Source organism: Equus przewalskii, chromosome 1 (assembly GCF_037783145.1).
Source record: "Equus przewalskii isolate Varuska chromosome 1, EquPr2, whole genome shotgun sequence".
NCBI classification, from domain to species: Eukaryota; Metazoa; Chordata; class Mammalia; order Perissodactyla; family Equidae; genus Equus; species Equus przewalskii.
Window position 1 is genome coordinate 140664970 of NC_091831.1, and position 26566 is coordinate 140691535.

A 26566-nucleotide genomic window follows, 5' to 3' on the forward strand; every position below is an offset into this window, starting at 1 on the left:
TGTATAGCCCTTTCAGAAATCTCAGTTGAAAACCTGGGGTGTTTCATCGGCCTCTTCTACTTGAAGGGTCCTAAACTCCAGCTTTTATATCCTTAGCAATGTAGACTACCAAAATCCCTGCTTAGCATTTTAGCCCCTTGGTAGCTGCTTTCTGCTTTGATTCTTGGTCTCTTACCTCACACACACGCAGCTTAGGAAACATAAAATGCACCAAAACAAAAATTGCATGCAAAAAGTCAGACTCACTTTTGTTTGGTTCCCTTTTCTCCAGGAACTTGGCCCCTCAAGTCCTGGATGTTTGCCTCTCCAGCTCAGTGAGACTACCATGGCACTAGGCCACCAGTTTCTTCAGGGTTTCCAAGCTCCATGATTTGAACTGGAAAATGCCCTAGGGGAAAAAGCAGTGGCAAATATGGGAATCTCTCAATGCATGCACCTACTCTCTGGGATCTTAGCCCCTTAAATTCTGGCTGCCTTAGTAACTCTCTTATCCTTACAAACTTCTGTCTTATGGTATTTTGTCCAGCTTTTATAACTGTTCTCAATTACTCTGTCATCGTTAAAAGTAGAAATGCATATTCTCCCAGGAAGCACTAATTTAGAAGTTTTGTATTTTGTTTAGAGAGAAAGTCCAATTATTTCTAAATGAAACCTGGTCGTGATGTCTGATCTGAATTCTACCTGGATGGTAACATAAATGATTCCTAGGATTATTCTTTAAAGCTTACAGATCCCTTCTTTTATCCTTTCACGTTTGAAGCTTTGAGACAGACTTGTGTACTAAATTTATCATATGATTATGTACTTAACCATTTCTGTTACAATCCTACTTTTCCTTTATTATTATTATTTATTATTTTTCCCCCCTGAGGGAGATTAGCCCTGAGCTAACATCTGCCAATCCTTCTCTTTTTGCTGAGGAAGACTGGCCCTGAGCTGACATCCGTGCCCATCTTCCTCTACTTTCTATGTGGGACGCCTACCACAGCATGGCGTACCAAGTGGTGCCATGTCTGCACCCAGGATCCGAACCGGCGAACCCCCGGTCACCAAAGTGGAACATGTGAACTTAACCGCTGTGCCACCGGGCCGGCCCCCTATTTTTCCTTTAAAAAAGCTTATGTTTCCACCCTTCTACATATAAGGAATTGTATGATCTTCACCCTTCTTTTCATCCTTTCTCCTTCTTATCTAGCTTTAGACAATTGGATTACAACTAGCTCAGGATCAGGCACAAAATAAACACAAAATACATGTTGATGAAAGGACGAATAAATGAATAAATAAATGAAATTACTTCATTATGTGAAAATAGTCAAGATAGTTCTTTGATTCTTCCCTTTCATTGTTAACCCATCGTTTATTTTAATTAAAAATCAACTAAAGTACACAATAACTTGAGGCTGCTCTCCTAGCATCTATATTTAGTCAGATACAAGGGACTGAATTTCACAAATTTTGAGGCCATATAAAGGTATGTCAACAACTTCATTTATTTACTCTGAATCATCTATTTGCTTGTCACGTAGGTGGTCACCCAGAAATGATTTTTGACAAAAATCTCACTGTATATACTTAGCTAATCTTGACTGGTATAAACAGTTCTTGTCATGTGAATTTCTATTTGGGGACATGACATAGCTGGTGAGACATGACCAGATTGTTCATTGCCTGGTCTCATTTTTAAAAAGTATTTCTCTTAGAGTAAACTTAGAAATAGGAAGTCACTGTGTTTTGTACTGAATTTCTCTCAGGGCCTGTTCTGTCATATTTCTAGATCTTTGAGCATTTTGTCCGATGCCTCGAATATCCTTCTCACTTTTGGCTGTCTGGTGGACTGCTTCAATGCTCAAAAATGTTACCTCTTCTTTGAAGCTTTTCCTAATAGCCCAGCAACAACACAGCCTTCCTCCGCTGGTTTCCCTTAGTTTCCTGGTACTCAACTATAGTGCTTGCCTTGCAGTGGATCATTTATGGGTCTTCCTTTCTCACTAGACTCTCACAAGGGCACAGGGTGTGCACCACTCTTCTCACGAACTTCAGCGCCCAAAATAACAACTAATACTCGTCAGATCTGGAGTACAGTTTTTTAAAAGATAAAAGTCCCACAATATCAAATTTGCCCTTTTAAAGTGTATGATTCAGTGGTTTTGAGTTTATTCACAAAGTTGTGCAACCATTACCGCTATATAATCCCATAGTATTTTCATCACTCTAGAAAGAAACCCAATACAGTCACTCTCCTTTTTATCCTCCCTCTAGTCCCTAGCAACCACTAATCTGTTTTTATCCCTATGAGTTTGCCTATTTTGGATATTCAGATAAATGTGACCTTTTGTGTCTGGCTTCTTTAACTTATCATAAAACTTTCAAGGTTCTTCCATCTTGTAGCATGAATCGATACTTCATTGCTTTTATGGGTGAATAATATTCCATTGTATGGATACAGCATATTTTGTTTATCCAGTCATCAGTTGATGGACATTAGGGTTGTTTCCATTTTTTGGCTATTATGAATAACATCACTATGACCATTCATGTAAAAGTTTTTGTATGGATAGATGTTTTCCATTCTCCTGGGTATATAAGAGTAGAATTTCTGGTAACTCTATGTTTAACTTTTGGAGGAACTGCCAAACTGTTTTCCAAAGTTGCTGCACCATTTTATATTCTTACATGCAGTGTATGAGGGTTTCAATTTCTCAAAATCCTTTCCAGTGTCTGTTTTTGTTTGTCTTATTGATTATAGCTATCCCAGCAGATGCGAAGGGGGTCTCGTTTTTTTTAATTAAGGTATAATTGACATATAACATTATATTAGTTTCAGGTGTACAACCTATTGATTCAATATTTGTGTCATTATTTGTATCAACATTTGTATTGTATTGTATCAATATTTGTGGATACTAGATTCTTATCACATACGTGGTTTGTAAATAGCGTGTTGTTTGCTCCAAATGCTATCCGCCGCCTCAGGCAGCCACAAGTGCCTGTGTGTGTTTTTGACAAATTCCTTCAGGAAAAGGCTGTTTTCACTGGGTAAGCTCTGTCAGGTCAAATAAAGACAGCCGTGAAATGGGGTCTTCCATAGAATCACCGGACAGATCAAACAGTGACACTTCTCTGGGAAGGTGGCTTTAAAGGAATTTCAATCCCCTTCCGTCTCCTTCAGTAGCTGCCAGGAGGCTGGTTTCCACCACGACTGCAGGCCTTTGGGTTTTAAGGCTGCGGCAGAGCTGGGGCAGCGGGTAGGTGAGTGGGAGGGAGTGGATTAGGGCAAGTTAAATCACCAAGAAGTTTGCCTTTCTTACTGGGATTTGGCCATTTTTCTTTGAATTAATGTTCCCCAGCTTGCTGTAAGCCTTTGATTAATTTCCAGAGTTCTAAAAATGTTGATTCTGATAAATTATTTTTGCCAATGTTCTTTTAACTCTCAAGAGGGAAGGATTTTGGAGGTCCTTCCTCCACCATTTTTACTGACATTCTCAGTACGGATTTTTGAACGAGTGAACGACTAAATAAACTAATTAAAGTATGCATGCCCAGTGAAATGCCCACATACACTGCTGCAGCAGGAAGTGAGGTTAGATAGAAGTTGTTCTCACTACCATGGTGGTTCACATTGGCTGTCCGGACTTGTTTGCTTGAGAATAGAGGGCACCAAGTGCTACACTTCCTCTGATGTAATTACCTCCTGTCTTCTTGCTGGGGCTTTCTATCATGGTCTTTGATATTGTATTTGGAATGATAAATTTTGTTCTTATTTTTTTGCCTAATTTGGGCAGCTATCTTACCTTGAATTCAGATTCTGTGAAACCCTTGCCTCGTTAATTATTTTTTGTATTCACTAAGTTTTTCCAATGCAAATATCTTAATGAATTTTGAAGTTGAATCATCACCTCGTTTTGGCCTTCCTGGTCCTTCTTGACCGTCAGCCTTTAGGTACATTTATCTGATCTCTTGTCTAACCAGTACTCCGTATTTTTGCCTCAGGATTGATACTAAACCTCATAGCCCTTTCTAGTGATCCTTCGCCACTAATGCACTCCCCTAGCAAGATGCAAATGTTTAGACATAAATGCTTAAGTGCTTTGGTTTAACCTGTGAAAGGTTATGGGATTAGCCTTTTGGAGACATACTAACTCTTCTTGGCCACTAGGATCTAACAAACTGAATGAGTACTTTTTAAATATGTTGTTTATAAAGCAAATATTTGTATATCAGATTATATATTTGCCTACTGAAATATGTTCTAATTCTGGAGATCATTTCCCATAGAGGGAAAAAAGTTATTCTCCTCTTAAAAGATAAACTGAGGTACACTAACATTTTGAAGAGTTTATTTGGGCAAACATAGATCTGAATTGGTCATCACCAAACCAAAAATGGTTATAAGCTCTCTAGCAGCAGGAGCTAAGGGAAAAGCTTTTATAGAGCAGATGCAGAAGCAAAGCAAGGAAGTTATTTGATGGGCTATAGCTTAAGCTATTGCCTTATTTGGGAAAGCCTAGTTGGCCATAAGTTTCAATTTCTTAGCCCTGAGGCAATTACAGGAATTGATTCTGGCCTAGGTTTCAGTTTACCCATTTAGGCTGCCATGGCATCAGAACCACCTCAGTCTAATGGGCTCTGTGTTTAATTATTTTAACAGTTACATACATTTAAAATCATTAAAATTCCCTGCTTTGGGAGCCTTGAAAATACTTTTTATTCTTATTATTTTATTGTATTAACTAAGACTGTATTCTTTATTCTTCTCTTTCTCCTCCTTCAACTTCTCTCAGCTTCTGTGCCCAGACAAAAAATGTATTCAACCTAGTCAAACAAATAAAATAATTGCTTTGGTGTTTTTTCTTTTAATTGACTAATTGCTTTGCTTTTCAATAGCTATGAAACCATTAAGTAAACATAGTCTGTTGCATTTATTTCACCTATGCAATTCAGAGCCTAATGGAGTACTATCTACATAATTTTCATAGTCACATTTAGAGTTCACACAGATTATCTACCTGTTTCTTTATCAGATACTGTAGGGGAGGAAGACATTTCCTCTACCCACTATGGGTTCTTCTGGCTGGAGAATGAATTAAATTCACATGAGACAGAATAACAGGAGAAAATTAAACAAAGCTTTATAACATGTATACATGGGAGAGGCTCACGCAAGCTGAGCAACTCGCCAAAATGGCTGAAGCCACCACCTTAAATATCACCTTCAGCTAATGACAAAGGAGGATGTTGGGGGTGGAGGGGGAGTTGATCATGGGAGATTACCACACAAGTACAGTAAACAAAGGAAGATTTAAGTCCTTGCCTTTGGCATTAAGAGTTTCTAGAGATAAGGTCATTCCCCCATCTTCCTGGTACAAAGAGAGAGACACCTTTACAGATGGAGATTTCCTTTACAATGTAAATGTCTCTTAACAAAGGGTAAGTAAATTCTACTCCTCAGAGCCTCCTTCCCATCTGCAGTTTTTAAAAGTAACCAGCCTAAAATAATCCTCGTGCCAAAGAGACATATCTTGGGGTGGCCAATTCCCATCCCCCACAATACTCAATTCTTTCCTCAGAGTCTTTTCATTCTTCCTTTATGGGATTTAATAGCGAAATATCTAGACAGGTAGCATTGTTTTGAGTTTTGAATGCCACTCCAAATTTTGGGAGAAAGGATTGATAACTAGAAGGAAATGCTTCTATTAGATTTGACTCAAACATTCATTAGTATCTAATATTTAAAAACACTGCTACTTCCTTGCTGAGGAAACTATTCCTGTTATTTTTTTTTTTAAGTCATCACTTGGATTCACTTCAATTAAATGTGTATTCTTGATCATTTTGGAAATTCCTTGTAGATACCAACTTATTATAATACTTTAAAAGAAGATGCTGAGACACCAGCTCTGTTTCTCTAATGATTCATTTTTATTCCAGCCAGAGACCTAGACAGAAATCTATGGAAGAAATAACTATCTTTTATATCTTAAATTTGTATATAGTCCAAACTTTGCTAAATAAATGAACTGTAAAGCAGGATTGGTTTGTAGTGAAGATTCTCCATGCTCTTCATAAATGAACAATTTCCTCCTTTCTATGTTTTTTAATGCTATATAATCAGTAACCTTAGGGGATAAATAAGTCATATTTTCCAGATACTGATACTGAGGCATGGAGAACTGGGACCAATCTCATTCTTTACAAGATAAATTCAGCAGGATACAAAGGAACAGATGAGACAAGCATCCTGTCTGTATGTTTTCTCCAAATTTCCCACACACGTACAACTTTAGATTTGCTACTGTTCATACTATTGGTAGGAATTCATTTTAGTATTCCTCCAAATAAATAAACTTATGGCTGTGGGTGGTGGGCGGAAAAGTGACTTTTGAAAAATCAATGCGGGGCCAGCCTGGTGGCGCAGCGGGTTAAGTGCACACATTCTGCTTCAGCAGCCCAGGATTGGTCAGTTCAGACCCAGGTGCGGACATGGCACTGCTTGGCAAGCCATGTTGTGGTAGGCGTCCCACATATAAAGTAGAGGAAGATGGGCACGGATGTTAGCTCAGGGCCAGTCTTCCTCAGCAAAAAGAGGAGGATTGGTGGCAGATGTTAGCTCAGGGCTAATCTTCCTCAAACAAACAAACAAACAAACAGATAAATAAATAAATAATAGAAAAATCAATGCATTTTATCCACTATGGTTCTTATTTGTTGAGTAAATTAAGTAAATGTCAAGTGTCTCTCAGCACTCTAGTGATAAAGAGGAATTTAAAAGCCCTAGGTGCCACCACAAGTGTTGAAACCTGTTTAGTTTGGATGCTGGCAATTGCAAGATGGAAGATGGAAACTCTCCCAGCAAAGTCCTTCTCACAGATCCTCAGAATGAATTAGAACATGATGAAGAGATATCAGAATTAGTGTCTCTTCTCTTTTGACTTTATGCCTTATAAAGTCAGACCTAAATGCTAGGTAGGACCTCCCTGAGATCTGAGATTCGGACTAACATTTTTTAAGGGAATGAAGCAAAGATGCCAGTAATTGGCCTTCAATATTTGTGAAGATGTCCACAACATATTTAGAGACCAGTAATAAAATGTACCAGATTTGAGGACTATCATCTAAAGAACATAAACAAAGCATGATGGATAGCTTCTTCCTTGGCTCCGATAGTTTATTAACTAAAGGAAAATATTATGAGTTTGTAATTTAATTTGACCAGTACTCCTAGAAATTTTCAAATAGTGCCAAAAAAAGTCTATAGAAGTTTAAGCAAAATAAGATGCTTATCCAAGGAAACTTTTCCTACACAGATTATTAAATCTGCACATGTCTGTCTTGTATTTTATTGGAAATGAGCTGAACAAGAAGAACCAAATATTGTTATGTGTTGGCTAAGCACTTGGAGATATCATTGCTGATTTACCTTTGAACTTTACCCAGGGCCACAGTTTTGATTAAAGACAAGATTATTTGATTATGATCCTATGGTTTTAATTAGACTCCTACCAAATATTCTCTTTTGTCAGCTATTCTGGCAAGGGCATAGAAGTATAAAGCAATGCATAATATCCTTTTGGTTCTCTTTGCCTAAGGAGTTCACTCAAATCACTTTGATATTATTTATAAACTAAAGATGGCAACTATTCTTTCTACATTTTTAATGTCTTATTGAGCTGTTAAGTGGCTCACATCCTAGTCATGAGAATGGAGGCTTTATCTTTTGATATGGAAGCTAATCTTTAGACACAAGTTTTATCTAAGTATCTGGTGTGTGTCCAAGTTGCCTGTAGTCTCAGGATTCCAAATAATCATGTATCTCCTCCAAAGTTGTTTCTATTGTCATTGAGAGTTGATTATTTCTATAGAAAACAATCTATTTTACATAGGGTCAAAGTTGTTGGTTGAATTCTTTGAGCAGCATTGATTATCACCAGCCTGTGACACCTACTTGTTCTGAGCCCTTCTGTACTCAGAACCTAGATTTCTCATGATTCTCTCTCATGCAAACACAACCCCAGGCCTGGACTTGCTTTCCCTTCTACAAAGGAAAAATGTAAGGGGAGCTCTGGAGACAAACTGGCCTTGGAGTAGTCAGGATATTTTACTATGAGTCACAAGCCAGGGGCAGCCTCCACCCGGGGGACCAGTGATAGCTTTGTGCTCTCTGGCTTGGGAGCACTGGATTATCTGGCTACAGAACCCTTCAACCACTAAGAGCTGGATGCGTAAGGATCCCACTGCTGTTCCTGTCCCAGCCTTCCCACATAGCTCCACAGGGCTCCATAAAACCACCACCGAACCTGTCATCATTCAGAAATAGTTACAGTTTGAATCAATTCAAGTTTGGACACGATTCCAGAGTCATTTAGATCTGGATAAGGAACTCATTAAGTGAAAATCCAAATTGGTTCAAATATTGGACCAATTACAGTCTGATACAAATTACATGCTGAAATGGTTTCAGATCTGAATCCCTTCAGACACTGAGCAGATTCAACTCAGTAAAAACATTAAGTACCATCAAAGTATTTGGGGAATAACAAGAGGTGTCCATTACCGATCTTCCCCATTGACCCCTCTCCATTCCTATCACTCACAGGTGTTCAACATGGCTATGTTGTCTCAGGACACTCTGAAGCTGGGGTTCTTGGGCTGATCTGGCCCACTCCCCAGGATACCTGCACTAACAAGGCACAAAGAGCCCCCATCATTCATTGGCTTTCACAAGCATCTCTCACTGGAAGGTACCAGATTGAAATTTCGTATTTCCTTGAATATTTGTTTGTGAATTTTCAGAGGCTGACAGAATTCCAAGGCTTAAAGGACTGAAGGAATCAAGAAGAGTCAGTCTCAGCCACTGGAAACTGAGCCACTTCAAGAAAACTTGCTCTCCATTTACATACAGGTCCAGGGTAGGGATTGCCTCATTTACCTCACATTTGGAAGATCTTTCTCATTTGAATCTGCTTTTCCTGCTCCTTTCCATTTTTAGCTTAGAAGATCAATGAGGGAGACGAGGCTAGCCTTCCAAGTGAAAAGCATTTGTAAGGAAAAGGCATTCAGACCTCGACAAAAACTGTGAGGAAGATGAAGGGCCTCTACAGGTGATGGTTCTTAAACTCGGTTGATCCCACCCCAGACTCACTGTGCCACATTATCTTTGCATGGAGTCCTAGCATTTGCATTTTTTTAAAAGTTTGCCAAGTGATTCTGAGGTAGTTGTAAGAACATTTAGAGAATGCTGATGAAAGGCACACTCTCTCCCCTTTCCTTAGCTTTCTCCCCTAATGCCTCCTCAACACCCACTACCAGGTCCCCTGTGCTGTCTCTGTTTTCCAGACTTCCAAGACTGGCATCATAGCCATAAAAGGTCTTCCTATGCCTTCCCCAGCACCTCATACATATACACACACTCAGTATTCTCAGCCCTATCTTATACGCTGTGCATAAACCAATGAAATTATACTAAATTGCAACTGAATCCTCAATAAGCTTAATGTGCTAAATCTTGCAGGAGTAACTGCATTTTGAAAGAGGATACAAAGTTTAGGGAGGACAGTGGGAGCAGTGAGGTAGTCTCTGGCAGGGCAGCCTTCTTTAAGACTTATTCATACCATGCAGAGAATATTTACTTTATCTGTAGAACTGACCCTCACCTTCCAAGTGGACGAGGTGGGCCCCAATCAATCACATTCAGGAAAGCCAGACTAGCTCACTATAGCAACATGGACAATACAGGGACAGCTGTGCTGTTGCTCCTAATTAGCTCCAGACAACACTGAGAGAGAATTCCATCTGTTAAGGCTGCCTAATGGCACTTTGGCCAGTGGTTGTGGCATAGCCAGCTGGGATGGTGCCACCACTGGGGTGGCATCCTAAAGGATGGGCTTATTTTTCTTGCTTTGCTTGCTAGCTGCCCCTGACTGCACTCCAAAGCCGTGACTCAGGGTCCCACTGTTTGTGCGGGTTTCAAGCCTCAGTTACCCTTACACAAAAAGGTCACGCAAACAACCTTTATTTGGCCACTATGTAAGGAGTTAGGGGACCCAATAATTAATTTAAATGAAAAGAAAATGGAGTGTTCCTTGGGATCTTGAGAAGAGAGTGTATTTATATCACTGGCCACATTGAATCCCCTCTTGCTTTTTGCAACACAATGGAAAGAGCAGCTGCATAATCTATGGAAAGTGATAGGCAGACCAGAGACCCAGTGTTGAGGGGTCTTCAATCTTCATTCCTTCCAGGGATACTTCTCCTCCAAATCAGGAGCAGGAAGTCCAGTACTGTTCTCTCTTGATTTGCGCTTTCAGCTGAGCCTTCCAAGGCTCTTAGCGCTAGTTGAGATGGTCTCCCAGGAACTGGAGAGAGTCCAGGGCTGAGCTCACCATGACCACAGGAAAGTCAACTCATACTAATGACTTGTGGTGCCTGCCAGCCTGAGCAAGACACAAGCCAGAGACTCAAGAAGCCAAAGGTTCCATGTCCTTCCACTGTCCTCTGGAGTAATCTCCTTTCTGCCTTGCTGTTCCACTTGATGTTTCCCAGACAGAGATAGCAGTAGAATCCAAAAATCTTCAGCTAAGCTTCAAGATGAGACTGAGCTAGAGAAGGTTGGGCGCAATCTAGTTTTCTCTTTCCTCACCTATACTCTGCTCGTTGTCCCTTTGCATTTTTAAATCTCTATTGGCATTCATTTCACTTTCAGCTTATGGTGGGTTGTTTTCTAGGAAAAGCCAGCTAGGGCTGGCCCCATGGCTGAGTGGTTAAGTTTGCACGCTCTCCTTCAGCAACCCAGGGTTTTGTCAGTTTGGATCCTGGGCGCAGACATGGTACTGCTCATCAAGCCATTTCTGAGGTGGCATCCCACATAGCAGAACTAGAAGGACCTACAACTAGAATATACAACTATGTACAGGGAGGCTTTGGGGAGAAGAAAAAAGATTGGCAACAGATGATAGCTCAGGGCCAAACTTTGAAAAAAAAAAAAAAAGCCAGCTGGAGACTTATAAGCTCCCCAGATAGACCACGCTGATTGCCTTATGTCTTAGTCCCCCACACCTGGCTGAGCATCAGAAATGTCTTGTGATTTCTAGGCTCTATCCCATGCTACTGTATCAGAATCTGTGGTGGGGCCAGGTATCAGGATTGCTTTCGGTGTCCTAGGTGATGACATGGCACCCTAGAACTACAATCCCACTAGTCTAGATTCATCTCTCTCCTGTGCCAGACTGAGAATCGGGTCTCCTGATTTTTAACCCTTGATTTGCCACTAAACTTGCTACATGACCTTGTCTAAGTCACTTAATTCTCATGGGCTCCAAGTTCCTTGTCCACAAGGAGATGGGAGTGGGGTAGGGAGCCAGATAACGTCAGTGATGATCAAATCTAACTCCCCAACATGTTCACTTTTGGAGCTTTTGAAAAATGATAGTTGAGGTTTGTTTCTCTTTGCATCCTCCTCCAGCCCCCACCACTCCACAACTTTTCTGAGGCTTGGCACATTCCGAAGCTAGGAGGACAAAAGGGGACAAAAACTCTTTTCGAGTAATGATATATGGGAGCCATTCTTGTTGGAGGTTAATCCCCACAATGTGAAAGGTCTCACAGCCTTTTAAATAATCACCCTGAAGTTAGACTAGAGAATGAATGCTTCTTCCAAGCTTATTTTCTGTCTCCCCTCCTCTCACAGAAGCCAGAGCCCTCCCAGCTCAGCTAGACAAGATAAATGATTGAATTTGATGGAAGGCAAAGGGAGAATTGGCAAAGCATATAATCCAAAAGGCCTTGGAAGAGGGAAAAAAGAAAAGAAGGCCCAAAGAAAAGAGGTTTCTATGCTGGTCACAAGGGGAGTAGCATATGGGGGTCACCAGTATTAAGACCCCAAATACATTGGAGGGGACAGAAGTAAGGATGTCCAGAATAGAGAGAGAAAATCCATTCTGGACTCTCCTCTGCTCTGTGTTGTTGCATGTGTTGGAGTGTCCCACTCAAATTCAAAGAGCCACAGCCTTCTGGATACTATGTAAGTGTGGTAAGATTTTAAGGTCTTTTGATGTTGGGATGTACAATCTACCCACAAGAGCTAGGGTACACAGGTGGCCATTCTTGGAGATTCTGATTTACTAGGTCTGGAGTGGTGCCTAGGGATCCATATGTTTTAGGATATCCACAGGTGATCTTGATACACAGCCAACGGTCAAATTTACTTTATTAAGTTAATTTTTATCTTTTCTTTTGACTTGTCCAATTTCTTATCACTCTCCCTCCCAATGCCCAAGTCTCTCCGGTCTTTGTGGGAAGAGAGATCCCTCCCCCAAGTCAGACTCCTCCCTGCTCCAAGGCACCTGGTTCAGTGAGCAGCGCACAAGCTAGATTTCAGTCCCTAATTGCCCCCTTGGCTAGGTACCTGGTGTAGGGCCACCTGTACAACTGTGACCAAAGGAGGAAAAAGAGTACTGGCTTTGGGGACAGCAGACTTGTGCTTCAGTCACAACTCCCACTTTCAAGCTGTCTGAATTTGGACAAGTTGCTTAATCTTTTTGAACCCCAGTTTGATTACATGTCAAAGAGGGATAAAGCTGCCTACTAAAATGACCAAATCCCATGGTAATAAGAAACCTACCAAATCAATTCTGAGGCCTCATTTGACCTACGAGGAGCAAGTGACCCTTGGGATCATTTCCCTTCTTGAACCACGTCCTGTGCTTAGCTTCTGGGACACGACTCCCTCTTCACTCCTTTCTTCCCTCTGTGGCCATTCTTTCCCAGCCTCTTTTGCTTAATTTTTTTACCTTGCCAACTTCTAATCATTGGAGTGCCCAGGACTCAGTCTTCAGACCTCTTTTCTCACCTGTTTACCCTGATTTTCTAGGTAACCTAACCCAATCCTTTGACTTTACACACCATTTTTTATGCCGATGACTCTCAAAAGACTGTATTTCCAGTCATAACCTTACTGCTGAATTCTAAACGCTTAAATCAAATTGCCTACTCAACAACTCCATTTGGATATATAATAGACATCCCAGACTTAACATGTCCAAACCAAACTCCTCATTTTCTTCCCCAAACTTATTCTTTCCACAACCTTCCCAACCTTAGTATGTAGTGTCTTCACTTTTGCAGTTTCTCAGGCCTAAAGCCTCTTAATCTCACTCCACACCTCCAATTCATCAGCAAATCTATTGGCTGTACCTTAAACTATATCCAGTACCTGGTCTCTACTGCTGTCATCCTGGCCTCATCTTCCATGATCTTTCTCCTCCACTGTTGCAGGAAAGGAGTAAGCAGTCCCCTCCATCCACCTTGCTCCACCATAGTCTACATTTCCCACAGCATCCAAAGAGATGACTTCTCTAGTCAAAATTCTCCCATGCCATCCTCTCTCACTGAGAATAAAATCACAAGATCTTCCCATGCCCTCCCCACAAGAGTTTACATGATGTGTTCTCTTCCATTACCTCTCTAATATCATAGATCATTCAGCTCCTTGATCACTCTTCTCCAGACATACTAGCCTCCATGTTGGCCCTCAAACATGTCACATGTGCTCCTGCCTCAGGGCCTTTGCACTGCCTAGCCCTTTTTCAGGAAGAGTCTCTTTCCAATATCTATAATTCCTCAGCTTACTTCATTCAGTTCTTTGTTTGAATGTTACCTTACCACAGAGTGCTTCCTTGGTCCTTAATCTAAAACAGAACATTATCCCAACTTCCATAACTCTTTATTTTCTTATCCAGTATTATTTTTCTTTGTAGAATATATTGCAACTTGACATTTTATATATATTCTTTTGCGAATTTGTTTGTTTATTGTCTGTCTCCCTCGCCTTGGAATTAAGCATATAAGAGTGGCTGTGTTCCCAACATTTAGAACAGTGCCTGGCACATAGTATAAGGCTCAATAAATATCTATTAAATGAATGAATACATGAAAGCATGTCAGTGATAGAACAATTATATGAGATAATGTGTTTGAAGGGTTTGGTACATATCTGACACTTATTAGCTACTCAGTAGCTAGTCATTTCCTCTCCCCTGTAGCTTCCATCTCCCCCTAAATGTTTATTGAGCTCCTCATCTAAGCCACTCACTCTGCCAGATGATGGTGATAGGAAATGTCTCCACTACAAGGAGCTAGTTGCTATATGCTAGTGAGAGAGACAGACCTATAAAGAAATAACCACCAGACAACGTGATAAGAGCTGCCAAAGAGACAGTATACTATGAGAACACAGATAAGGGGACAGATAAGGAAGGCTTCAAAGAGCAGTGACATTTAAGCTGAGCCTTGAGGAATAGAGACTTTTGTGCAATGAGGGGGAAGGATATTCCATTCAGAGGGATCCCTAGGGGGGCACAGAGACATAAAAATGCCCCCCTCCTATTATGCTAAGTGAGATAAGCCAGACAGAGAAGGACAAACACCTGTGATTTCACTCACATGTGGAAGATAAACAAATACGTGGACAAAGAGAAGAGATAAGTGGTTACCGGAGGGGAAGGGGGCTGGGAGGTGGGCATAAAGGGTAGAGGGGCACATATATAAGGTGACTGACAAGGGGCTGGCCCGGTGGCGCAGCGGTTAAGTTTGCACATTCCACTTCTCGGCGGCCCGAGGTTGCCCGGTTTGAATCCCGGGTGCAGACATGGCACTGCTTGGCACGCCATGCTGTGGTAGGCATCCCACATATAAAGTAGAGGAAGATGGGCACGGATGTTAGCTCAGGGCCAGGCTTCCTCAGCAAAAAAGAGGAGGACTGGCAGTAGTTAGCTCAGGGCTAATCTTCCTCAAAAAAGAAAAAAAGGAGCTTATAAGGTCCTGACAAATAATAATGTACAACTGAAATTTCACAATATTATAAACTATTATGACATCAATTAAAAAATTATTTTAGCAATCCAAATAAAAAACATAAATAAAAGAAAGAAAGTGTCCCCCTCCAAGAGCACACAGCTTCTTAGCTCCTTAGTTTAAGAGGAAGAATAGCAAAGTGAAATAAAGAGAAAGTGTGGAAATTAAAGCATAATTGTTGACATCACTGGCTGTCTCCTCACTTTGGTATAGAACACCATCTTTTTCAGAGTTCTTACGCCTTCTATATTTTTTAGGCCCTAACAACATATTGGTAGGTAGTGATCCCCTTATCATACAGGCAAAGAAACTAAGGCTAGAAGAAGAGAAATGGTCTGTCCAAGGCCACACAGAATGTTCACAGAGGATCTTGGCTTAGAACTCAGGACTCCTGTCTGGTTGACAATTTCTGCAATAACAAGTGAAAGGAAGATGACTGTCTTCTCCAACTAGTTAAAAAGATTTCCAGAACTGCTTTCTAGATCTAAGCATTTCATGTTGCTTTTTTTTTTTTTGAGGAAGATTAGCCCTGCACTAACATCTGTGCCCATCTTCTTCTATTTTATATGTGGGATGCCTGCCACAGCATGGCTTGATAGGTGATGCATGGGTCTGTGCCTGGGATCCGAACTGGCGAACTCCGGGCCATCCACGCAGAGTGTGCGAACTTAACCACTTGGCCACTAAGCAGCCCCTCTTGTTGCTTTTTTCTTAATTGGCCATATCCAGCTGCCGTTTATTGAGAACTTATCCTACTACACACTTACTAAGTTCACCACATATATATTGCACCAGTTTTCACAACATCCCTATGGTAGGTGATGTGGTTGTTACTGTTATTATTTTATAAATGAGGAAACTATCGCTTTAGTAGATTTTAAGTGCCCAACTTGTCCAAAGATACTCCATAGAAAAGAGGCAGCACCGGGTTTTAGAATCCAGCTTGTTGACGCCAGTGTCCATGTTCTTTCAGCTCTGGGAGATTTCTGAAATGAAATCTAACCAAATGCGCAATCCAACCTCTGTTTGTGCTTCCTCTGAGTTTCTATATAGCAGGGTATGGCATTCTTGGCTTTGTACATGTTATGCAAAATTGTTTAGTCACTGGAAATTTCATCTTCCATTGTAATTTTATATTTATACATTTCCCTAGCCAAGTTATACCACAAGGATTCGTACTATTTTTCTGCTTTTGCTGTCATATAAGTGTGGTCATATGAATCACTCTCATGTATCCACTTATAACACTGCTAAATAGGAAAAAATGACCACCAATGGGCAAGTTAGTCTAGTCAATATGGTTAGTCTTCGTAAAATCATAAACAAAATCAGGAAGAAAAAATTTTCAACTGTCTTGCTGACAGCTCTTGTATAACCCAGTAATCACAAGGAGAATATGAAACATTTTCTTAATCTACACCCATATTTTCTTAGATGAAGAAAATATTAAAATCCTATTAACCATGGATTTGCCTCTCCTGTGATGAAGCCCAACTCTGACTTTATTCTTCAAGATGTCTTTTTAGTTCTTAACTTTGGAGATGGAGATGTGGTGGTGACTTGTTTTTCTCCTGCCTCCAAAGACATTGTTTGTCAATAGATTTGTTGATGGTGTCCACAGAAAGCAATCAGATGCTCTGTCCTTCTGTGAAGGAAATATAACAAACAGATGCAGACTTCATCTATTGATCCCTTGCTATGAGAGATAAGAAAATTAACACACTTTAGTTTTATTCCAACCTGCCTCCTCTCTAGTTTCTGATTTTTGTTAAATTATTTTTACAATTTAAAGATTTTTAACAGTTGTATTTTTTCTGTAACCATATTTTCATAATTGTTTAGTCTTAATCTAAATTTAAATCTGTTTACTATGTACCACACTTGCTTTTTTTAACCACAGTTTCTTTATTTCCAAATTTTCAATTTTGATTCATATGTTAGTTGGCCTGGTTTCATTTTCAAGTTTTTTCATTTTTTCAAGAACAAATTACGCGTGCTGTAGTCGGTGGGTTTTTGCATGCTTGAGAATGCCTGTTGCCTTAATATTTGAAAAGCAACTTATCTGGGCATGAAATTCTTTGCTCATACTTCCCTTTGATTTTTTAGTGACTGTTCCACTATTTTCCGGCATCAGGAGTTGCCATGGACAAGTTTAAGGAGAACTCAATTTCCCCCTTTAACGTGACACTTCTATTTTTCTGCTTGGATGCCTATATTATTTCTTTCTCCTTATTTATTTATTTATTTTTTTATCTTTTTGTTTTTTAGGGTTCTTGGTTTACTCATTAACATCTCTTTTTTTAAAATTTCAGGTGTACATCATTAATTCTCAATTTCCGTGTAGACTACATCATGTTCACCCCTCAAAGACTAACTACCATGCATCACCATACACATGTGCCCTGACGCCCCTTTCTTTGTCCTCCCTCCCCGCTTCCACTCTGGTGACCACCAATCCAATCTCTGTCTCAATGTGTTTCAAGGGACAAATTGACAAAGAAGATGTACTATACATACACGATGGAATACTACTCAGTTATAAAAAGAGATGAAACCTTGCCATTAGTGACAACATAGACGGACCTTGAGAGTATTCTGCTAAGTGAAATAAGTCAGAGGAAGAAAGTCAAATACTGTATGATCTCACTCATAAACAGAAGATAAAAACAACAACAAACAAACGTATTTCTTTATCCTTAAAGTTCAGTAACTTCTCTACGTTGTGTACTAATTTTTCTTGGCACTACGAATGGTTTGTTTTTTTTGTCTACAGATTCAAATCTTTATGTCAAGAAAGTTCCTTCTAGTATATTTTTGAATATTTTTGTTGCTTCTTTTTTTCCATGTTCTTTATGAACATGAAGTATTCTGTATATTTTACACGTATATTGTCTTCTCTATAAATTATAGATAGCTTCATTTTTTCATTTTCTTTGTATATTTTTCTATATACTGTCTTATATTTTGTTTCATTTTATATTGTCCGTATTCTATTTTTATTATTTCACTATGATTTTCCTCTATGTAATGTTTTTCTTTTCTCTTCCAACTTGCTTCATCAATTTGCTTATTATCTTCCATTGTTTTTTAATCTCTTCTTATTATCTCTCATTGAGCATTTTTAAGTTTTAAAATTTCTTTGAAATTATAACTACTTGAATTATTTATTTTTTTCTATAGTTAGTTATCTTCCTCTTTTTTGCCTTCTCTTCCTCTCCCTAGGCCCCTCTCCCCCAGACTCCCCTTGAGCCCCCTTGCCCCACTCCTCTCTTCTTTCTCTCTGGTCTGTGTTTTATGTTGGTTCTTTTCTGATGATTATATATCTCTGCTTGGGGCCAGGTATTCTTGTTTTTTAAAGCTTCAGTGCATAGTTGTGTATCTGGTTGTTAGTTTTAGTTCTCTATGTGAGCTGGCATCAGAGTATGACAACTGACAGATGGGTGGTGTGGTTCCACGACCGGAAATGAATGAATCCAGGCTGCGGTGGTGAGAGCACCGAATCTTAACCACTAGACCACCAGGGCTGGCTCCCAGGTATTCTGAATGAATAGAATGGGAAGAGATGGGAAATGAACTTGGAAAGCTCACAGCTTCAGTTCAGTTTATTCTTCTAAAACTCCTCTCCAGATCTTATCTTCCCTTTGCTGCTGAGGCCCATCTCACCTCAATTTTAGCCATCAAGAGGTTGAAGTGGCTGGTGGGAAATCTTCCCCTTCCTCCTAGGCTCTCTGTTACCTCCTAATCTCCATCACTCAGGAAGAGAGGCTGTAGAAAAAACTGGAAGGGCAGCGTGACTTTTCCTTCAGCTTTGCCTCCCTGCTACCTGGTTGTGCCAAGCAGGATCTCTATGGCAACATTGCCCACTTCTCTTGTGCTGGCACGTGGCTGTGGATTTGATTGCTCTGATCAAAGGAACACTGGACAGACCTTTTGGAACTTTGATGCTCACTTATAGGGAAACCTGTGTCTTGCTGGAAGTCCAAGGGCAAAGATGTTGGATGTCAATGCCTTCTCTCATTGCAGTTTGAATTGTAAGCTGGACTTACCATGTTTTTCATGAAATAAGGACTGACAAACTGGGTCAGTTTGGGGTTTCAGACTTGGATATTTGCCAGCATTTTTTTTCAAAAATGAATGAAGTGAGCCTGTCATATAGAGGAAAATAACTGACACTATCTGTTGACCACAAAATTCAAGCTTTCAAGAGAAAATTAGAACTTTCGAAATCTTGTATCTACCACTACGAATTTGACAGTTTCTCAACACATAGATACTTTTCTGATGAGATTGGTGGTTTTAGCAAATGTGATTTTTTGATATCACATAATACTTGTAACATGTGCATAACTGAATAAATCAATATTTTCCAAATCACCACCAATCATGCATGCATGGGGCAAAATTCCATTCAAAGTGCAAGGGAAATCAATGGATTTTAATGTAACAGAGTATTAACTGAGTCACTGATATAGTTTGGCATTATACGTTGCAATTAACCTTTAAGAAACTACCACTTATTGAGTTTTGGTATAATATCAAAGAAGAATATCTAGAATTATCTGGAAATCCTTTTAAAATAACTTCCCTTTTACAACTGTAATCAGTTTGAGGCCATATTTTCTTCAGATATTTTAACCAAAACAATATAGAGTGATCGATGGAGAATCCAGCTGTCTCCTATTAAGCCAGACAGCAAAGAGATCTGCAAAACTGTGAGACAGGCTACACTTCTCATTACATTTTCTTGTTTTGGAAAATACAGCTATCTTTATTAAAATGTTATTTATGTTAACGTGAAATGCAGTTATTATAGTATAATAATAATTGTATAATTTATTTTTAAATAAATTAATAAATAATTGTTTTAAAATTTTCTTTGTTTTAATTCCCAATATAGTAAATGTTATAGATATAACTCACATAAATGAAAGATCTTTGGAGTCCTTAATAATTTTTTAAGGATGTAAAGAAATCCCTAGATTGATAAGTGTACAAGGTAGTAACGCGATGAGTGGTGCAGGAGTGCAAAAGTAAAAGAACCATTATGGGTTGGATTTGGCTCCATTGCAGAGTGGGATGCAGACCATGGATTTCTAAAATTGAGGTGGGAGAAGCAGAGGAAGAACAGTGTGAGAAAAGGTGTGGTGGCAGGAATAGTCAGGGTAGGTGTGGACGACTGTGAGTCAAGCAGTGAGAATGCTTCAAATCTCTCCTTCTTTCCCTTCATCTCTCTAGACCTTCTATTATCACATCCTCCCACCCCTACCACCACCCACCCCAACCACAACTGGCAAAACTTCTCTACTTTTAAGGATGCATGTGATTATATTGGGTCCACCTGGATAATCCATACTAATTGCCTCATTTCAAGGTCCTTGACCCTAATCACATTCTACAAAGGCCCTTTTGCCATGTAAGGTAACATATTTGCAGGTCCTGGAGATTAGAACATGAACATCTTGGAGGGACCATTATTCTGCCTACTTGTCTTAGTCTGTTCACGCTGCTATGACAAAATGCCATAGATTGGGTGGCTTATAAATAACAGAAATTTATTTCTCACCGTTCTGAAGGCTGGGAGGTCCAAAATTATGGTGCCAGCATCACTGAGTTCTGGTGAGGGCTCACTTCCTTGTTGACAGCTAGTGCCTTCTTGCTGTGTTCTCCCATGCTGGGAATGGGCAAGAGAGCTTTCTCAGGCCTCTTTTATAAGGGAACTAATCCTATTCATGAGGGGTCGTTCCTTAAGACCTAATCACCTCATAAAGGCCTCACCTCGTAATACCATCACCTTTCAGGTTAGGATTCAACATATGAATTGGGGGGGGGGGGGGGAGGGCACAAACATCCAGACAATAGCACTACCACGCCACGGGATATTTTTGAGCAAGGAAATGGCATAATGACAGTAATACTGAAGTAAAAAAATTCCCCAATAGTTACCCAGTATGGAACTGACCTGGTGCCAACTTTGGGGCAGAGCTCTGCCTCTGTGAAAAACAACTTCCATGTGTTTTTAGTGCAATACAGATGATGCATCCAGAAGGACATCTGCTGATATTCTGGCAGGCAGATCACTTTCCCATTTCCTGTCCTACCCACATTTGTCATTCAGGTCACCAAGGGGACAAACATCCACAGCTTCTAGAAGCAGCTTCTTCTCTTCATTTCTTATCTCTGAAATGTTTCAGGAAAAGAAAGAACACAGAAATGCCACACTAGATCTTAGAAACCAACATGTCAGCAGGGTAGGGAATGTCCTCCTCTCAGGAACTGGGATCTTAGGGGTGACCTTTCACATGAAGCACTTTGTTAAATCATGTGGTGGGGTTACCAAATCTTGAAGTCAGAGGCAACATTGGAATGAGTGTTGGGTTACCACCAGTACTCTGAAGAGGGAACAATAAGCTTAAATGCTTTTGAGTAATGATTTATCAGGAAGGACAAATTATGAAAGAATGCTTGAATTAGACAAAAGAAACCCACAAGATGGATGTAGCTCAAATATTTCCCAACATAAGCTTCCTTTTGAAAGTAACTGAAATGTTTGTCTGCCTTCCCATCGCATTTATGTGTGATGTGTTTAGCAGTTAACTAAGGAGGACAGAAAGGGAATCCCTGTGGTATAAATTCCAGGAACAACTTCAGACTCCTCCAAAGGTCACTTATAAATCAGAACAAGCCCAAATTCACAAGCTAGTCTTAAACAGAATCAAGTATCCTATAAAAATAAGACAAAATGACCAAAGCCATTATTTCCACCCCCTCAAACCATTTATAAAAAACAGGATGCTGTTTCTTCGGTCAGACAAATAACTTACCCGGGGCGTTCTTAACTATTGATGCTGAATATTATAGCATAAGAACCAACTTCGGCATTTTGCAACTTGTACAAAGTATATTATCTGTTCAATTCTCTTGAGTGTGTGTGGTTTACTATTTTTGCCTATGCATGTTTTCTCAGGGAAAAGATGTCTTAAAGTCAGGACTGTTCTTAAGCAGAACACCTTCTCACTTCTCCTTTGCAAAATTTTCTTCCCCTGCGGAAGCTATCCCAGCCCTTCTCCCTGCAACCTACCCCAGGTGGCCAGGGGCATTGTTACCTAGAGTTCTGTAATCTCCTATTCCTAGTCCATTGACAGTTCTCTTAATTATACCTCCTCCTTTTGGACCCAAGATGTTGTCCAGCTAATTTTAGTCAGATGTAACCTAATGGACTAGAGTTCCTTCCAGGCAGCGTAACATTTGTAACCACTAGACATCCCACGGTGACTTTAGCTTTTTTAGTTCATAATTTGGGTAGGTTTTTTGAATATAAGAATGAAAAGTGAAGCGGGTAGTGACACCCTAAGGGAGGGCCAGGGTAAAGTGCTAAATTTGGGGACCCTGGGCATCTAGCTGGAAGACTGCATGTACTGAGGAGCCAGAAAGTAAGTGTAAGGAGAGTGGTTTAGAGAGTTTCTAAAAGGAAAATTTTAATATATTAAAGAAAAACTATGTCTCCTTCACAGGTGTGCCTTTGCCTCCGGTCTGTCATTTGGGTGGGCCTTTTTAGTGTCCACCAATTGCACGAAGGAGGCAGTTAGGGTCAGTCACGTGTCGAAAGAGTTTGTGCCCTACCATGGGAATCACTAGTACTTGGCAATTTTATTTGGGAGTTCAAGAGGCAGAAACAAAGAGCCTTGGGAGATGTGAGTTTGCAGCATGCTACAACCAGATCAGCCAAGGGAAACCTCCTCTTATAACCCTCGGAATAGTTGGCCCAAACTTGGAATCCAGAAATGGCAGATCAGTGCCTCAAGCACTAACCCTGTGTTATAAACTGGACACTAGGTTTGCTCAACAGAGTCATCCTTCTCCACTATTTCACACAGATCTACATGCTTTGCAGGTTTCCCTTCTTTGTTTTTTTTCCTCCCCAAAGCCCTAGTACACAGTTATATATCCTAGTCATAAATCATTCTACTTCTTCTATGTGGGATGCTGCCACAGCATGGCTTGATGAACAGAGTGTAGGCCCGCGCCCAGGATCCGAACTGACAAACCCTGGGCTGCCAAAGTGGAGCTTAACCACTCAGCCACGGGGCTGGCCCCACGGTGTCCCTTCTTAAAACCCATTAATTTTGACTGTTCATGTATTAATTCTCTTAGATGACTTAGGATGTGATTTGTAAATTTATTAGGGTTTAAATTGGGGCATTATCAAATTACTTCACATGGATCTGTGGTTTGGAGGGAATAGAACTGAACTAGGTGTAGGGAAACTTGGATTCTAGTCTATATTAGTTTAGATAATGCTATCTGCTATAACAAACAATCTCCAAATCTATCTAGGCTTAAACGTAATAGAAGCTTATTCCTCGCTCAGGAAAAGTCCAAATGTGTATTCTTGATTTGTGTGCTGCTCTCTTCCAAGTGGTGATGCAGGGACCCAGGATCCTTCCATCTTGAGGCTCTGCTATCTTTAAGATGTGGCTTCCAAGGCTGTTATGTTCATATGTATCAAGGTGAAAGAAAAAGAAAAAAGAGCAATGAAGGATCTTTTAAGTTTTTAAAGTAAGTTTTTATGAGCTGGACCCAAAAGGAGTGCATATCATTTTGGCTCACCACTCCCTTGACTAGAATTCGGTAATTTGGCCACCTCTAACTGCATGGGAGGCTGAGAAATTTAATCTAACACTGTATCCAGGAAGAAAAGAAAATGGATTAGGTGACCAGCTAGACATTTTATGCGATATAATCCTAGTTCTGTCACTATTTATTTGATCTCTCCCTTTAGATTATTATTTTAATAGCAAGGACCATTTCTTAACCATTTTTACAACTCCCAGAATATTTAGAAAAGGGCCTTACATGTAGTACATGCTCACTACTGTATGCTTGCCTGATAGACAATAAATGAACAAATAGTGTTGAATGTTCATAATTCTGCCCTTCCTACAGCTCAGGACATTGGGTGTTGTTCTAGAGGACTGAGAAATATTGTCCCTCAAAAAGTCACAAAATATTTATCTCAGGATCACTTTGGCTGTGGAGGAGACTAATATTAATGCTGCAGGACAGGGCAGCTCAAGAAGAGAAACTGCTGTCAAGAGCTGAACATCAAAGAAAAGTCCAGTCAGAGAATTGGTAACTAATTAGGACAGGAGGGAGGACCTCCATCACTCGGCTCATGCTGGCCAGGTTCCCTGGGAGAACAGCAACTGCTCTGGATGGGTTGGAGAGGGCTCTGGACCAGGCTTGGAGCTTCTTCAACAAAGAAGGGCATGCATGGTGGTCACGAAAAAGAACAGACCCACAAGGATGTCACAGCCTATAGAAGAACGTGCAGCAGACTGCACAGGAATAATTAAACAATGATAGGCCCCAGCACAAAAGATCTCTTCCTCCAAAAAGTACAGGTGATGTTGTGGGGGACTGGGCTGAAATCACGCTGCTGTCTATACCTAGTACCTCTGCTTTGTGGGTAGTTTGTAGCCAGCATGCTTAGTAGAGAACACTAATTTGGGAGTCAAAAGATCTGGGCTGTATTTCCAGGCCCATGACTAAGTAGCAGTGTGATTTTGGGCTACTTAATCTACCTCTCTGGACCATATCTTCATCATCTTTATAGGAAGAGTTGTATTAAATGGGTGATGACAAATACACGGTTACATCTCACCCCAGTGTCCATGGCAGACACCGAGAATCAAACATCACTCTTTTTTACTGAGCCAATATATGATTTCAGGATCACTATCAACATCCCATCTAGGAAGTCTCTACCAATCAACTAGAAATGACACATTTGTGTTAACTATGTCTTTTGTTTTCTGTGTTTTGATGCTTTGATATCTGGGGCCTTCTTGACCCTGGATGTACTCTGCCTCCCAAAGTTAGCCAATTCCTAGAAAAAGGAAACAACTGGCCTAGGAGCACACTTTTCAGATGCAAACCAACCAATCCAGAGCCCATAACACAACCACCTTCTTTATCAGGCTCTCACTCTGAGCCACTATCCACCTGCCCTAATCACCCCACGGTCAGGTACTAGACAACAAGGAATAGTGCCCATGTTCCAGAATCTGCTGAAAGTATCCGAATTAGCCAATCCTAAACCTACTTACTCTGCCTTGCCTGTTCCTTCCCACAGTTCTTGCCCACAGTTCTCACCTCCCTCTGCCCCCTGCCTGACCTTGGTGCTTCCCCCTGTGGGCCCCCATGGCATCGAGTGCCCCCTTCTTTTGGGATCTGCTAATATTATAAACTGTCTTTTCAATGGCAGTCATCTCTTGATCTGTTGGCCTTACCATATCTAAGTGATAATAAAACCTACATTAAAACAACATAGGATGAAACCTCCTCGCCCCTTGAAGCAGATGCTCTCTGGAGTCCTTTTTAGCTCTAGCAATCTTTGATCCTCTTACTTCAAATAGCAGAGCATTGTATTGTCTTTAAAACAGATATTTCAGTTATAATAAGGTCTTGATCTTCTGGAGTTACCCAGTCTTTAAAGCCAAAGGTTTTCTGAATCAGGAGTTACATAAAGAGAAATTACACAGAAAGTCTTGTGTAAGAGTCATTGCTTAAGTGGAGGCAGGGGAAAATGTTGGTCCTCTTTTGGAAAACCCTTCATTTTTGCTCTATTATAGCTAAAGGATAAAAATCATTCTAGTGTGCCTTTTTTGGACTTCTGTTAACATTTCTACTTTCCTTAGCTCTTCTCTTTTCTTTGCTTTTGGAACCAGAGTAGTAGAATGTTCCCTCCTGTAAGTCTGGGTTGTATGCTAAGAAGAATCAAAAAAATATTGAGGTAAAATTATCCCTTTAAAAGGCATATGAGCACAGTGTTTTGCATGTAGTGAGTGCTCAATAAATACTTCTAAATTAATCAATTAATAGTAAATGAATACATGTTTTTGCTATTATATATTACATGATGTTTGGCTTGAATTGTGTCCCCCACAAAAACTCAGATGTTGAAGTCCTAACCCCAGTATCTCAGAATGTGATCTTATTTGGAGATAAGGTATTTACAGAGGTAATCAACTTAAGATGAGGTCATTATGGTGGGCGCAAATCCAATATGACTAGTGTTCTTATAAAACAGGGGAAATTTGAAGACAAACATGTATACAAGATAAACGCCAAGTGAGCGTCAAGGCAGAGATCAGGTTGAGGCATCTACAAGCCAAGGAAATCCAAAGATTGCCAGCAAACCACCAGAAGCCAGGGGAGAGACCTGGAACAGAGTCTTCCTGACAACTCTCAGAAGGAACCAACCCTGTTGACATCTTGATCTCAGACTTCTAGCCTCTAGAACTGTGAGATGATGAAATTTCTTTGTTTAAAAGTAAAAGGCACACGGAGTATAAGAGAAAACACAAGAAATATATTCTAGTATATGAAGAACTAGAAAAATAATGAGATTACTGAATATTTACTGAATAAATGAACCAAGTTCTAAACTAGTACAGTGATTCACTATGTAGATTTAATCTATCACCTCATCCTTCTTTGCCTTTACTCTTTGTTTGAAAAATAATTATTCCAACCCCTCTCCAAATACACTTCATAAAGATGTTATGAGGAATCATTTGGCTTTCAAAATAAATCTGGAAATTGCTTTCAGTTACTATAAAAATTGCAGAGAAGGATTATGTGCAAGACAAAATTACGCAAGCATTTGTGTAAGGAAATAAACAAGGAAGAGCATTTCAGTTCAAGAATTAATACT

General features: G+C 40.1%; 1 long non-coding RNA gene across 1 annotated transcript in view; it reads right to left on the minus strand.

The window, feature by feature from the left end:
• Nucleotides 1–246: 246 nt before the first annotated feature.
• The window catches only part of LOC103560649 (uncharacterized), an 83635-nt gene continuing 57315 nt past the window's right edge, over nt 247–26566 (minus strand). The window contains exons 5-8 of the long non-coding RNA XR_011528662.1: nt 20810–21027; nt 20414–20521; nt 16313–16495; nt 247–388 (exon numbers count right to left, since the gene is read on the minus strand). This is a non-coding gene — a long non-coding RNA (uncharacterized lncRNA). The remainder of the gene's footprint in view (nt 389–16312; nt 16496–20413; nt 20522–20809; nt 21028–26566) is intronic.